Source organism: Capricornis sumatraensis, chromosome 2 (assembly GCF_032405125.1).
Source record: "Capricornis sumatraensis isolate serow.1 chromosome 2, serow.2, whole genome shotgun sequence".
Taxonomy (NCBI): Eukaryota; Metazoa; Chordata; class Mammalia; order Artiodactyla; family Bovidae; genus Capricornis; species Capricornis sumatraensis.
In genome coordinates, this window is record NC_091070.1 from 135719242 (window position 1) to 135736076 (window position 16835).

Consider the following 16835-nt stretch of genomic DNA (forward strand, 5'->3'; position numbering starts at 1 on the left):
CAGGTTGGTGGGTTAATCGCTAAGTTGTATCCGACTGGCGATCCCACGCCAGGCTCCTCTGTCCATGAGATTCTCCAGGTAAGAATACTGGAGTGGATTGCCATTTCCTTCTTCTTGAATGGGTTAGCTTTATCCTTTTTAGCCTTAGTTTCCTCAAATGTAAAACACAGATAGTAGATCCTCTTTGAATAAGGGTGGTTGAGATACTTAAGTGAGGCAAGTTTTAAGTGGTTAACCTGAATGCTCAATAAATGGTACCTATTATCATTATTGTCAACCACTACCCTAAATATCACTACCCTAAATACCCTACCTTATAAACACTTGAATTAACTGGCTGGTCTGGGGAGGCCTTACAAATAGCTGTGAAAAGAAGAGAAGTGAAAAGCAAAGGAGAAAAGGAAAGATATAAGCATCTGAATGCAGAGTTCCAAAGAATAGCAAGGAGAGATAAGAAACCCTTCCTCAGTGGTCGATGCAAAGAAATAGAGGAAAACAACAGAATGGAAAAGACTAGAGATCTCTTCAAGAAAATTAGAGATACCAAAGGAACATTTCATGCACAGATGGGCTCGATAAAGGACAGAAATGGTATGGACCTGACAGAAATGGTATGGACCTAACAGAAGCAGATATTAAGAAGAGGTGGCACGAATACACAGAAGAACTGTACAAAAAAGATCTTCATGACCAAGATAATCATGATGGTATGATCACTCACCTAGAGCCAGACATCCTGGAATGTGAAGTCAAGTGAGCCTTAGAAAGCATCACTATGAACAAAGCTAGTGGAGGTGATGGAATTCCAGTTGAGCTATTTTAAATCCTGGAAGATGATGCTGTGAAAGTGTTGCACTCAATATGCCAGCACATTTGGGAAACTCAGCAGTGGCCACAGGACTGGAAAATGTCAGTTTTCATTCCAATCCCAAAGAAAGGCAATGCCAAAGAATGCTCAAACTACTGCACAATGGCACTCATCTCACATGCTAGTAAAGTAATGCTCAAAATTCTCCAAGCCAGGCTTCAGCAATACGTGAACCATGAACTTCCAGATGTTCAAGCTGGATTCAGAAAAGGCAGAGGAACCAGAGATCAAATTGCCAACATCTGCTGGATCATCAAAAAAGCAAGAGAGTTCCAGAAAAACATCTATTTCTGCTTTATTGACTATGCCAAAGCCTTTGACTGTGTGTGTGGATCACAAAAACTGAAAAATTCTGAAAGAGATGGGAATACCAGACCACCTGACCTGCCTCTTGAGAAACCTATATGCAGGTCAGGAAGCAACAGTTAGAAATGGACATGGAACAACAGACTGGTTCCAAATACGGAAAGGAGTACATCAAGGCTGTATATTGTCACCCTGCTTATTTAACTTATATACAAAGTACATCATGAGAAATGCTGGGCTGGAAGAAGAACAAGCTGGAATCAAGTTTGCTGAGAGAAATATCACTGACTTCAGATATGCAGATGGCACCACCCTTATGGAAGAAAGTGAAGAGGAACTAAAAATCCTCTTGGTGAAAGTGAAAGGAGAGTGAAAAAGTTGGCTTAAAGCTCAACATTCAGAAAATGAAGATCATGGCATCTGGTCCCATCACTTCATGGGAAATAGATGGGGAAACAGTGTCAGACTTTATTTTTGGGGGCTCCAAAATCACTGTAGATGGTGATTGCAGCCATGAAATTAAAATACGCTTACTCCTTGGAAGGAAAGTTATGACCAACCTAGATAGCATATTCAAAAGCAGAGACATTACTTTGCCAACAAAGGTCTGTCTAGTCAAGGCTATGATTTTTCCAGTAGTCATGTATGGACGTGAAAGTTGGACTGTGAAGAAAGCTGAGCGCTGAAGAATTGATGCTTTTGAACTGTGGTACTGGAAAAGACTCTTGAGAGTCCCTTGGACTGCAAGGAGATCCAACCAGTCCATCCTAAAGGAGATCAGTCCTGGGTGTTCATTGGGAAGACTGATGCTAAAGCTGAAACTCCAGTACTTTGGCCACCTCATGCGAAGAGTTGCCTCATTGGAAAAGACTCTGATGCTGGGAGGGATGGGGGCAGGAGGAGAAGGGGACTACAGAGGATGAGATGGCTGGATGGCATCACCGACTCAATGGACATGAGTTTGGGTGAACTCCGGGAGTTGGTGATAGACAGGGAGGCCTGACGTGCTGCAATTCATGGGGTTGCAAAGAGTCAGTCACGACTGAACGACTGAACGACTGAACTGAACTGAACTATTTCAGGTATTATAATCCCTTCTTACTCATCTTTTTGGGGTATTGATTCGAAAGCCACAAAGGAAGTACAGCAGATTCAACATGTCCAAAATGAATCATCATTTCCTCATTTTCCCCTTTGAAGTCTTCTCTTACACGTATGACTTTCTGTCACTCATATTAGTTACCTCCATCTTACTCAAGTTGAATATCTTTTAAAAGGTGTAAATCAGATTATATCACTCTTTTCCTTGAAAACCTTTAGTGACTTTTCATTTTATTTAAAATAAAATCTAAATTCTTACCATGACCCACAAAACCCTACTCCATCTTCCCCTGCCCACCTCTTCACTCTCCTGAATTTCTCCCTCCAGAGGGTTCACTTCCCTCCATGGACACAGGACTTTCCTCAGATCCTAGAATAGACTAAGCCTCAGGGTTCTCTCAGGGCGTTCCCTGTCAGTTCCCTCTGCAAGTTTTTTCCCCTGGGCTCTTTAAATGCTTGGCTTCTTTTTAGCCCTCAGCCTTCAGCTTATTCATCACAGTATTCAGCAAATATTTACTGAGGAGTTTTTGCTATGTATTAGGAACTGTTTTCTCCGTGTGTACACCTCAATTGTGTCTGACTCTTTGCAACCTCACGGACTGTAGCCCACCAGGTTCCTCTGTCCATGGAATTCTCCAGGCAAGAATACTGGTGTGGGGTGTCATTTCCTTCTCCAGGGGATCTTCCCAACCCAGGAATTGAACTCGCATCTCTTGTGTCTCCTGTATTGGCAGGAGGGTTCTTTACCACTGGCGCCACCTGGGAAGCCCTAGGTGCTGGGAATATAGTAATGAGCAGGACAGAACAGAGCCCTGCCCTCCTGGAATTCAATTAAAATAAATAAGAATGATATCAATGAGGAGAATTCAAAGCAGGGGAATGTGCGAGTGACTGAATGACAGCTCTGCATTGAGGGTCAAGGTAAGCAGGCCACTCTGAGAAGACAGTATTCAAACTGAGATTTTAATAATCAAAAAGAGACAAGTTTCCAGCACAACTCGGGGAAGAGCACATTAGGCAGAAGGGAACCTCCAATGCAAGGACTAAATTTTAATATGAGGAGTAGCTTTGTGTGTTTGAGAAGCTGGAAGGAGGCTGAGGAGAGCTCCAGTGAAGTGAAGTGAAATGAAGTCGCTCAGTCGTGTCCGACTCTTCGTGACCCCATGGACTGTAGCCTACCAGACTCCTCCTTCCATGGGATTTTCCAGGCAAGAGAACTGGAATGGATTGCCATTTCCTTCTCCAGGGGATCTTCCCAACCCAGGGATCGAACCCGGGTCTCCTGCATTGTAGGCAGACGCTTTACCATCTGAGCCACCAGGGAAGTCCACAGCTCCAGTAAGCCTTTGTAAACTGGGGAAATGTGTTTGGGCTCTATTGTTTAAATGTTATAGAAGCCAGTAAGAGATTTTAAACATGGGAATAACTTCATCTGTTTATATATTTTTTTAAAAAGTACTATGGAATAAATCTAGATTTTGAGACATTCTATCAGACACGACTGAAGTGACTTAGCAGCAGCAGCATAAGACAACTAACCCAGACTCTTGGTAAGCATTATTGTTTACAAAAAACAGACCAGGAAAAGTTCAAGAATCTTGATGGGGTTCTAAATCAGAGGCAGGTAGCGGATAGAAAGAGAAAAAGAGAGTTGAAGAAAAGTGACTATAAAAGACAGTTGAAAAGCAACTGGGAAATTTTGAATATAGACTGTATATTAGACAATATTATGGAATTACCATTCAGTTTCTTACATATGACATGGAATTATGGCTATATAGAAGAATTTTTTATTTTTAGAAGATGCAAGCTGAAATATTAAGGGTAAAGAGCCATGACCTCTGCAACTTATATTCAAATGGCTCAGCAAAAGAGAGAGAACCCAAACCAAGTATTAACAAATGGGTCAAGATAAAGATATATAGGGAGGTGTGTGTGTGTCTAGATAAAGATATACGGAGGTGTGTGTGTGTGTGTGTGTGTGTGTGTGTGTGTGTGTGTAGGGCTTCCCTAGTGGCTGAGTGGTAAAGAATCTGTCTGCCAATGCAGGAGATGCAGGTTCAATCCCTGGATCATCAGGAAGATCCCCTGGAGAAGGAAGGGGCAACCCACTTGAGTATTCTTGCCTGGGAAATCCCATGGAAAGAGAAACCTGGTTGGCTACAGTCCATAGGAGTAGCAAAAAATTTGGACACAACTTAGCAACTAAACAACAATATATATAGAGAGATACTATTCTCGCACTATTGTATAATACTATTCTTGTACCATATACTATACGTATATATGTGTATATATATATAGTATGTATACTAAACTATAGCATATACACACTATTCTTGTACTATACTATTCGTATATTATTGTTTTACCTTTTCTGGAAATTTGGAATTTTTCAGAATAAAAAATTGGAAGAAAATCGCTTCGTAGACTTCCATTTCTGACAGTAATGAAACAGTCCCACTCTCAGACTGAATGCAACTTAAAATGGTTTTAAATATTTTTTTACAAAATAGAAAATTTGTTAATAAGCTAGCATGAAAGTAAGGATTGATTACTCAGAAGCCAAAAACTAGTAAGAGAGAAGTAGAATCCTGAAACCAAGCTTTGTCTTGGCTAAACCAGATGAATTAGAGTTTTAGTTGTCATGGTCTCATGAGGCATAGAAAGAAGAAACAAAGGCCAGGTTCCTGCCAAGATGACAAATTTCATAAGAGACTCCACACATAAAGTCAGGATCCCCCAGAAGGCCTCTTCAGCCTCTTTCCAGAAGACTACAAGAGAAAGTTACCTAAAAGCAGCCTTACAGTAGAATGGAGGTGGTACTCTCACATAGCTGGCAAAGGTAAACCAGGTTGCGTTTAGAGAAATCTAAATGCTATAGGCTGAATGTCTGTGTCCCTGCAAAATTCATGTTTAAACCTAATCCTCAGTGTGATGGTATCTGGAGATAAGGCCTCTGGGTGGTAATTAGGTCCTAAGAGTGGGGCCCTTGTGAATGAGCATAGAGAATTTTATAAAGAAGACCTCAGAGAACAACCTCACCCCTCTACCATGTGAAACAAAGTGAGATGATGGCCTTCCATGAATCAGAAAATGGGCCCTCACCAGACACTGAGTCTGCCAGCACCTTGATCTTGCATTACCAGGCTTCAGAACTAGGAGGAATAGGTGTTATGGCATCTTACTTTATGGTATTTTGTCAACCCAAGTTGACTGTAACACCAACTTAACCCATATCCCAAACATTTTTACAGAAAAACTTACAAGAAAAATGAACTCTAAGTCAAATTACAAATCATACAAAGAGACAAGACATCTTGTATAAGAATTAACAGAAAAAAAAAAAACCCAAAAATGAATTAAAAAATCTCAGATAACAGAATCAAATACATAAAGACTTTAAAACTGAAATGGATTATAGCCATGGATTATAAATAAGTATGTTTAATATGATAAAAGAAAATATAACAAAGTTCTGCAAAAAAGAATGGCAGGTTTAAAAAAATCTAGACTTAAAAAAATTTTTTAATCCATAATAATTAGAATTTAGGATTCACTGACAGGTTTAACAGCAGATTAGACATGCTGAAGGGAATCAGCAAACTGGAAGATAGAACTGAACTAGTTTTTTCAAATAAAAGAATCACAGAGTGTAGAGTGAGAAGATTTAATACATGTCTGATTAAAATTTTAAGATAAGAAAACCAGATAATACTTTCAGCAGGATTAAAAAAAAATTTACACCTAGACATGAGATAACAAAAATGCAGAGCATTGAAAACAAAATAGTAACCTTAAAACCATCAAGAGAGAAATGACCAATTACCTCCAATGGAACAAAAATGAGGCAGACATGTGACTTTGCAACTGCAAAAAAAGTAAACCAGAAGAAGAATATCTTTGATATTATGGTCAGAGAAAATGACCGTCAGTTTCAAATTATTTAACCACTGGAAATATCTTTCAAAAATGAGGATTAAATAAAGGCATTTTCAGGTAAACAAAAACTGACTTTGCCATTACAGAGCCTCACTGACTGAAGCTGTATGGGTTCTCTGTCAAGAAGGAAAATGATCTTAGATGGATAGTTAAGGATGCAGGAAGGAAATGGTGACTATATTAATTGGTAAATATTAATAAATACATATAAACAACTATTAATTGATGTCATTTTTCTTTCTCACCTTGTAAACTCAATCATTCATCTATTCAATAACATATAGGTTGACGTGCCTATTGTGTGGCAAACACTATGCTGGATCCTAGGAAAACAGCAGTGGTGTTCTTACTGCACATTTCTAGATGACCCCCTGAAACACAGGCTTCCTTGACCTTTTCCAGTGCTTTGCAGAAGGAAGAGAGCAATGAGTGTGTATAACCTTAAACCTCCTGGGTTTTCAGGATAGATCAAGCTTAGCTTTTTTTTTTTAAAGCTGAAGTTGGATAGCCGGACTTTTCCCTGAGTTATAAATGACACCATTGAATCAATACAAATTTGAATAACCAGGTAGATAACACCTGTTGCTTCCATTTCCAACAAATCTATCAGAGAATAATAACAGTGCTCCCTTTACTGAAAGAAAGAAAGAATGATGGGTGTGGAGGTTCCTCCGCAAGAATGTAAGCATGGCAACTCTACCTTTTGGAATAAAGCAGAAAAAATTAAGGGGAAGGAGCTTTCTAAAGGAACACCTAAGAAAAGGGGCATGGGAAGGAGACCTCAAAATGCAGGAGGAAACAGCCTAGTAACAGGCTTAATCTGTGATCTGAAATGGAGAGTTAATCAATCAATAATAATAGCTAAGATTAATTGATGCTAAATATGCACCAGGCACAGTTCTAAGCACTTTACATACTTAAGGATTATACCTGTACCTTGACTGATATAAGGACTAAATGAATTAATACATGTAAATTTCTTAGGACAATACCTAGTGCATATAAATACTATATACTTTTTGCTATTACTATTGTTTTAGTTAGTATCTTCACAGCAACCCTATGAAGTAGGTACTAATATTAGCCCCATTTTACAGAATATAAGATTGGCTTCCCTAGAAGCAGATCCTGAGATAGAGATTTAGAGCCACAGGATTTATTGAGACCTTTACAGGAGGAACCTATAAAGAGCAGTGAAAGGGATAGGGAACAGAAAAGAGCTGAGCAAGAATAACTCCAAGGAAATCTTAGCCTTGGTCCGATTCATAGACGGAGGGCTCTAGAGTCTAGAGCATAAACCTCACTTTAGAGAAGGGTGCCGACTTTTTGTTCTGTCGGATGGGCCGAAATATAACTTCCTCAGGTATGGCAGCTCCCTCTAGTACAAACTCCACAGAGAGGAGGGCAGCTGTAATCCTTAGGAGCCAGTCTCACAGCAGATGGGAAATGTTTATTTACTAAAGGGCCTCTGAATAGGGCCTCTGTATAACACCCACCACAGCTGGTAAATAGCAGAGCCAGTATAGTCTCTCCCTATACTGCCTCTTGTGAAGTCAAAAGGAAAATGGTAAATGGAGACATATGTGACTGACAAAGGGTTGGTACTAAATACTTAGTATTTAAAGAGCTCTTACAATGAATGAAACAACCCAACAGGAAAAAGAAAGGCAACAACCTGATAAAAAGGCAAAGGACAGGGACCAACACTTTACAATGGAAATTCGAAAAACCACAATGAGCCCACAAATGAGCTTCAGCTTCACTAGTGTTTCAATAAATGTAAATTAAAACAATGGGACATCTTTTTTGCCTATTATATTGCAGATTTTAAAGGATGATAATACTGTTGGTGAGAGTATGTGAAATTACTCCTTTCATGTGCTGCTGTTGGGGCTGGAAATTGGTATTACCATTGTGGAGGGAGATTCTGTAATACATATAAAAAACCTCTGTACATCTTGACCAAATAATTCTATTTTTAGGATTTTACATAAATGATTGGACAAGTGCGCAAAATAAATGAACCAGATGTTCATTACATTCATCACACAATCATTTTTAATATGGAAACATCAGACACAAGTTACATGTCCAGAGGATTGGTGAAAATAGTTCTTCTTAATCCATGTAATGGAATATCATGTAGCCATTAAAAACTATGGCTGGTTGGCATAGAAAGATATTCTCAGTGTATTGGACTGAGTTCTTTAAAGAGCGTGTTATGGACTTCTCTGGTGGTGTAGTGGTAAAGAGTCCCCCTGCCAATGTAGGGGACACAGGTTCCACTCCTGGGCCTGGAAGATTCCACATGCCATGGAGAACTAAGGCCATACTCACAACTACTGGAGTCTGCGAGCTCCAAGGTCTGCAAGTCACAACTACTGAGCCCATGCATTGCAACTATAGAAGCCCACGTACCTACAGCCTGTGCTCTATAACAAACAAAAGCCAATGAAACTCTGCGCCTCTGCAAAGCAAAGAAATCTGGTGCAGACAAAAATAAATAAATACATAAAAATTTTAAACAGAGCATGTAATAAAACTATAAATATTAATGTTCTAACATTTTATAATATGTTCATTACTTTTTAGTTACTCATAATAAAATAACTGGTCATACTGTAGATAATAGATAAATGAGCAAACTACTGAAATAATGCACAAATAAAGAAATAAAAATGGCCAATAAGCATATGAAAAACGTCCAACCACACCAGTTATCAAAGTACTTCAAATTAAAACAACACTGAAACTACTTTTTTGACAAAGATTTTTTAATTGTTACTATTTAGTGTTGCAGAGTATATATCAACATATCACTCCCAGGTTGTTGACGAGAATATATGCCTTTTGAAACTAATTTAGTACATATATTAAGAGCATTAACATATTTATACTCTGTCCTAATACTTTCTCACCTAAGAATTATTTCAAGAGGAAATAATGTAAAATACAAGCAAGAATGTTTACTATTAGGTTATTTTAAAATATTGAAAAACTGGATACAACATAAATGTCTGTCATTAGGGAAATGGTTAATTACAGTATAGCTATAGAGTGGATATAACTATTTTTTAAAAGGTATTAATTTCAAAGTTTTTAATAACACAGGGAAATATTCTTGGTGTTAAGTGGAAAAAAGCATGTTGCAAAACCGTTTGTATATTATGACCCCAACAATATAAAACATGTGGCTCAGACAGTAAAGAATCTGCCTACAATGCAGGAGACCTGGATTTGATTCCTGGCTCAGGAAGATTCCTTGGAGAATGAAATGGCAACCCACTCCAGTATTCTTGCCTGGGAAATCCCATGGATAGAGGTGCTTGGAGGACTGCAGTCCATGGAGTTGCAGAGTCTGACACAACTGAGCGACTGACACTTGAAGAAAGAATTGGAAGCATTCTGACTCTACAGTTTTTGCTACTTTCACATTTTCTATGAAAGAAAAACAGGAATACTTTTAAGTTTAAAAATGAAGAAAAATTATTATGGATTTGTATATCCCCTCCATAAGGGCACATCTCTGTCATTTCCTTCTGGTGGCTTTGTATAAAAATTACTTAGATATGAAATGGGATTAATAGCTTAGGAGTGAGGGGATCACAGAGTTTCGGAGTCTGGCGGGGGTGAGGGAATGCACCCTAAGCTGGGATGACCAACCATTTCTGCACTGAGGGAGCCGCAGGATGCCAAACCTTTTCTCTTAAATCAGGACAGGATTGGTAACGACAGGTGAGTTTGGCAACCTTTAGGGCTTGTGGAAGAAAGAAGGTAAGTGTAAGAAGCCTGTCTGAGAAAGAGAAGTGGTTCAGGGCTTTAATCAGGAAACAACTGTGGTCTGTAACAGAGTTAATTCCTGGGGTTCTCTAAAGTTGAGCTGGATGGTTAGTATCGTAGCATAATAGCAGTTCTGGAGTCTCCCTGTTAGCAAAACAGTCAAGTGCTCTTACTTCACATGGCATCATGTATGAAAGAAGCTGCACAATGAAACTTACTTACTACCCTATTATTCCCGAAGGTCACTTAGGAGGGTGGATTGCTTAGAAAGGAAGCAAAACTCTTATGACTCCCCTATTGCCTGACTTCTAAGAGTTTATTTGTCTCTGGGATAGTATGAGTACTCAGAAGTTCTCCTCTGAAGATAATACCCATGTTTTATAATGCTGTTATCAGTTTTAATTATGGGATTGCAAATGTGCCCAGAGATTCCCATTGAGAAGGGAATCATGCAAACCTAAAATGTATTCACTTAGAATTCCTTCTACCTTTAATCATAACTAGACTCCACCTCAGGCAGGTGTCACTGACACTTTCCAAACCGTCATTCCATTTTGAGTAGGACCTCAGTAGGACCTGGAAATCAGAGTCACAAAGGACTCAGTTAACTTTTGGAGATGCCCTACTTCCCAGTTAGCTCAAATTCCTCCCAAGAAGTTGAGTGTAATCATCCTACAGATACTTGCCAGCTCGCTTGCTGGGGGGTTGTGCAGAAAAGAGCACATGTTTTAAGAATATTGAATTTAAGAAGATTGAGCAACGACTCCACATTAGTGTCTGTAAATTCCCTTCATTGCTTCTATTTCACAGCCGATTACAGCTGCCCACCCGCTGCAGCTTCTTTCACACATGGCACCATGTGAAGTAAGAGCCCTTGACTGATTGCTTTGCCAACTGGCAGCCTCCAGGTCTGCTGTTAGGCTGTAACATTGACCATCAGGCTTTAAGACATTCATGAGTTCTCAGAGTCCCTCGAACCTGTTTAGGTGGCTTAGAGATATCTCCACGCTGTCATGCAAGGTATAAAGGCTAACTTTTAAGTCCAACTTTCTCAATTAAATTTTGATATGTATATGTCCTTCCACTAGAGAAGAGGAAGAAGGGGAAAGAAGACTGGACAATCATTGAGCACCTCCCCATGTGACGGACACTGAGCAAACCATTGTCTATATTTACCTCATTTAATCCCCACAAATACCCTTTATCCTCATATTGTAAATGAGAAAACCAAGGTTTCGATCATTTAGAAAAGTTAGTCAAGGTCCTCAGTTAACGAGGAGTGAGCTAAGAGTCTGGTTTTTTTCTTAACATGTGTGCTCTTTCCCCTCTTATCAAACAGCCAAATGGGTCTTTCTCCTTCCTTCCTTCCCCTCCTCCTCCTCACTCTCCCTCCTTTCTTCCACCAAAATTTCATAATTGTGATCAATGTCATTAAAGAGATACGAGAGGGACAGAGTAAAGGGATAAAGTAGGTGATTACATAGTTAATCCCACTAGGGGATTGTAAGTAGAAAAGTTATGGGAGACCCTGTACGTTAATGATTACTCAAGAGAGGCACACACAACCAAGCAGGCTTGCTAAGCCACAAAATGAGGCAGCAGGGGCACAAGGCATGCCCCCAAACAATAAAACGACGGTGGCATGAGAGGCACATCCTGCCCAGTGAGCTAAGTTAATGATCCCTAGGGCATGCCCTCTGAACACATAAAAAACAATTTGTGGACCTAGCTTGACCATGAAGGGACAAGAAAACTGTTCTGCTCAGCCTGGAGGAGGAGCTGATAATGGAAGCATGATGTCTACTCAAGAAAGAGTTTTTCTCCTCCTCCCTACTTTTCCTTTGATTGTGAAAAAGACTGCTTTTAAGCTTCACAAGCATCCAGTTCTAATAGATCCCTTCTTATCGATCACTTTACCTCTCGCTGAATTTTATCCATACTGAGACATAAAGGACTACGGTACCAGAGCTCTTGGGAGCCACCGAAACACCACCCAAATGGTTTCACACAGAGTGCTCTGAAGGCTCATATCACATGAACCAGAACTACTGCAGGACATGAGGGAAGGTTCTGGAGGAAGAGGAATGCTAAGAGACCAGTAAGAAATATGCAGGTGGAAAAATCTACTGTATAGCACAGGCAATGGAATATTACAGAACAATATTCTGTAACAATCTAAATGGGGAAAGAGTTTGCATGTATAACTGAATCTCTTCGCTGTACACTTGAAACTAACACACATTGTTAAGCAACTATGCTCCAGCACAGAATAAACATTCTTTTAAAAAAGAAAGAAGCAGGTGGAAAGAAGGAAGGTGGAACAGACACTTTTTAAGTAGAGTGAAGAGCATGAAGGGAAGTCCCCAAGGTGGAAAGGAGTGGGGCTGTTGGAGGAGCAGAAGAAATGAAGTGCAGGGGTGGGCAGAGTGGAGCTCAGCAGTCCGCGAGGCAGACCAGGGCCAAGGAAAGTAAGTGCTTGTAGCTGGGGGAGAGGATCCTGTCCTTCACTGAATCATTTCACTCTGACCCGAAGCACTAAGGAAGAGGAGTATTTTCAGTCTTCACCAAGAAAACACTTTTTACCTTTGGAGTAGTGTTCCTTAATGAAGGCCCTATCGGCACTGGATGTGATTGATCTATGTACAAGACTGCTCTGTCCCTTTCTTTCAGACTGGTCTCCAGGTAATAAGGGCTTCCCTGGTGGCTCAGACGATAAAGCATCTGCCTGTACTGCAGGAGACTCGGGTTCAATCCCTGGGCTGGGAAGATCCCCTGGAGAAGGAAATGGCAACCCACTCAAGTACTCTTGCCTGGAAAATTCCATGGACTGAGGAGCCTGGTAGGCTACAGTCCATGGGGTCGCAAAGAGTCGGACATGACTGAGTGACTTCACTTTCACTTTTCCAGATAATAAATGCCAGCAGCAACTTCTTCCCCCCTAGTCCAGGCACTATGACAACCCAAAATACCCTGCACATTTCTGAAACCTCCTGAGTGGTTCTGCCTCCCACTGAGAAAATTTTTCTCTAGTTTGGGCTGCAAGAATCACTGCCACCAACTTCATGACTTCTTTATCCTTTCCTCTCTCAACATCCAAACTCCTCTTCTGCTAGATGTCTTTCCTACAGACATTCTAAGGGCGCTGATGTTTGTCTCTATGACATACTGGGAGTGTTTTTTAAAGTTATTTATTTACTTGGCTCTGCCAGGTCTTAGTTGCAGCATGTGGGATCTTTAGTTGTGGCATGCAGAACTCTTCGTTCCTTGACCAAGGATGGAATCCAGGCCCCCTGCATTGCAAGTATGGAATCTTAGCCACTGAATCACAAGGGAAGTCTCCTGGGGCATTTTAATTCCATGCAGTAACTGTGGAGTCTGCTATATATCAAGGCTGGGAGTACAGATAGGCTGGTGACAGAGAGAGATGTGAAACAATACCTGACCGTACGGTGGGAAAGCACGACTAAGAAAGCTTACACAAGGGGCAGAGGAGGCAGAGGAGGAAGTGATGACCTCTCCTGGCCCACGAGGCCAGGGAGGAAGGACATTTTACAGGCTGAGGAGGCAGCAGCACATTTTATGGAGACATGATATACCCAGTGAGCTCGGCACCTGTAAAGAGCTTGGCATTGTTGAAGCATGAATTTCAAGTCGAGGTGTGGCAGGAAGACCGGTTGGAGAGAGGGGCAGCCACAGTTCACCAAGGGCCTCACTTGCCATGATTAGGAGCTGGGAGAACATGCAAAATAAACTCCAAAATGTGGTATACTTGCAAATTTTCAATCATCCTGAAATGACAACATCTGAATGTGATGTTTACATTTTCTAGGGACTTCCCTGCCAGTCCAGTATTTAAGGCTCCACACTTCCAATGAGGGGAATACAGGTTCAATCCCCAGTCGGGGAAATAAGATTCCACGCGCCATATATCATGATCAAAAAATAATAAAAAATAAAATACAGCTTCCAGAAAATCTGTTCAATCAATCATTCATTCACTCACTAAACTTAAAAAAAATTTTTTCTAAAGAGCTGTATAGATAAGGTCATGGCAGTGTGACACAGTTTCTCCCTGACTCTATAATCTCACTTATGAAGTTCCTGTGTGCCTCGGTAGATTTTAAAGTTTCTTTCCATGAATTTTTTAAAAAGTTTTATTGAGGTATAGCTGACAAATCACAAACAGCACACACTTTGAGTGCACAGTTTGTTAAGTCTGATGTTTATATGACATACATATACATTTATGAAACTATCAATACAGTCACCATATTCATCCATAAAGATTTCCTCGTGCTCCTTGGAAATCCCTCCCCCAACCTCCATCTCAAACCTAGGCAACCACTGATATGCTTTCTGTCACCATAGATTAGTTAGCTTTCTGTAGAATTTTACATAAATATGTACTTTTTAAATTTATTTTGGTCTGGTGCTGGTGCTCAGATGCTCAGTCATGTCAGACTCTTTGTAACCCCATGGACTGTAGCCCACCAGGCTCCTTTGTCCACAAGGATTCTCCAAGCAAGAGTACTGGAATGGCTTGCCATGCCCTCCTCTAGGGGATCTTCCCAACCCAGGGATTGAACCCGCATCTTTTACATCTCCTGCATTGGCAGAGGGATTCTTTACTGCTAATGCCACTTGCTTCTTTCAAATAGCATAATTATTTTGAGATTCATCCATGTGATTTCATGTATCAATAGTTATCATTTTTTTATTTTTTAAAAAAACTTCCCACTTGGACCTATGTCCTCCTTCAGTATTTACTGTATCTCCACAAACTTGCTCCATGGGATAACAAATTTGCTTCACATTAGGAGACGCTTTGGGGATGATAATCCCCCCTGGAACTATGAGATACTGTTTGCAGAAGAAATGATGAGGCATAGATCTTAGTTTTCTAAGAATTCTCCGAAATATAAGAGTACTGTAATAAACAGAGCAATGGAACCAAAATATGTCCACATCCTTGTCCCTAGAACCTTGAAAATACTACTTTACATGTCAAAAGGGATTTTATAAATGTGATTAAGATAGGGCTTTTGAGGTGAGAAGACTATCTTGGGTTATCTGAGTGGGGTCCTTTTGTAATCACGAGGGTTCTTGTAAGGGAAGAGGGAGGCAGGAGGAACAGAGTCAAAAAGAGACTGAAGATGCTTTGATGTTGGCTTTGAAGATGGAGGAAGGGGTCACAGGCCAAGAAATGTAGACAGCCTTAAGAAGCTGGGAAAGGCAACGGGAGGGATTCCCCCCTAGAGCCTGTAAAAGGAATACAGCCTGCTGACCTTGATTTTAGCCCAGAGAAACCTATTCTTGGACTTCTGTCCTCTAGAAACAAAAGATAAGAAATTTTTGTTGCTTTAAGCCACTAAGCAACAAATTTGTGAAAATTTGTTATAGCAGCAATAGGAAACTGATAAAAATACCAATCCTGTTTTTAAAAATGCTGAGTCTCTCTGTAATAACCTAGAGGGGTGGGAAAGGGTGGGAGGTAGGAAGGAGGTTCAAGAGGGAGGGGACTACATACACCTATGGCTAATTCATGTTAAAAAAATTTTTTTAAATGCTGAATCTGACCACTTCTCTTTTCTCTTCCATTTTGTGACACGTGATCTAATAGGAGCGGAAGCAGGTTGGATGCGGAAACAGACTGACGTATCACAGCTGCTCCTCTGAGCTCATTTTCTCATCCTAAAGGAGGGGAGATTCAGTATTTATCTTTGGGGGGCAAAGAAAGTGTTGATGAGATGATATACACAAATGATATTTCACATGCTAGTAAGGTTACGCTCAAAATCCTTCAAGCTAGGCTTCAACACATGAGCTGAGAACTTCCAAATGTTTAAGGTGAGTTTTGAACAGTCAGAGGAACCAGAGATCAAACTGCCAACATCTGTTGGATCATAGAAAAAGCAAGAGAATTCCAGAAAAATATCTACTTCTGCTTCATTGACTAAACTAAAGCCTTTGTGTGGATCACAACAAATTGTGGAAAATTCTTCAAGAAGTGGGAATACCAGACCACCTTACCTTCCTTGTGAGAAACTTGTATGTGGGTCAAGAAGCAGCATTTAGAACCGGACATAGAACAACTAACTGGTTCAAAATTGGGAAAGAAGTACGACAAGGCTGTATATTGTCACCCCGCTTATTTAACTTACATGCAGAGTATACCATGGGAAATTCTTGGCTGGATGAATCACAAGCTAGAATCAAGATTGCCAGGAGATATATCAATAACCTCAGATACAAGTGAAGAGGAACTAAAGAGCCTCTTGATGAAGGTGAAAGGGGAGAGTGATAAAGCTGGCTTAAAACTCAACATTCAAAAAACTAAGATCATGGCATCTAGTTCCATTACTTCATGGCAAATAGAGGGGAAAAAGTGGAAGCAGTGACAGATTTTATTTTGGGGAGTCCAAAATCACTGCAGACGGTGACTGCAGCCGTGAAATTAAAAGATGCTTGCTTCTTGGAAGGAAAGCTATGACCAACCTAGATAGCATATTAAAAAGCAGAGACATCACTTTGCCGACAAAGATCTGTCTAGTCAAAGCTATGGTTTTTCCAGCAGTCATGTATGGATGTGAGAGTTGTACCATAAAGAAGGCTAAGCACTGAAGAATTTATGCTTTCAAGTTATGGTGCTGGAGAAGACTCTTGAGAGTCCCTTGGACTGCAAGGAGATCAAAACAGTCAGTCAGTGGGAACTTACGTACACCCGTGGCAGATTCATGTTGATGTATGGCAAAACCAATACAGTATTGTCAAGTAAAAAAATAAAAAAACAATCAGTCCTGAAGGCAATCAACCCTGAATATTCATTGGAGGGACTGAT

At 40.3% G+C, this 16835-nt stretch overlaps 1 non-coding gene across 1 annotated transcript; it reads right to left on the reverse strand.

Annotated features, from left to right (window-relative positions):
* Positions 1–3527: 3527 nt before the first annotated feature.
* Positions 3528–3599, reverse strand: TRNAC-ACA (transfer RNA cysteine (anticodon ACA)). The gene has a single exon. It is a non-coding gene; the product is annotated as a tRNA-Cys (tRNA).
* Between the last annotated feature and the right edge of the window lie 13236 nt (positions 3600–16835).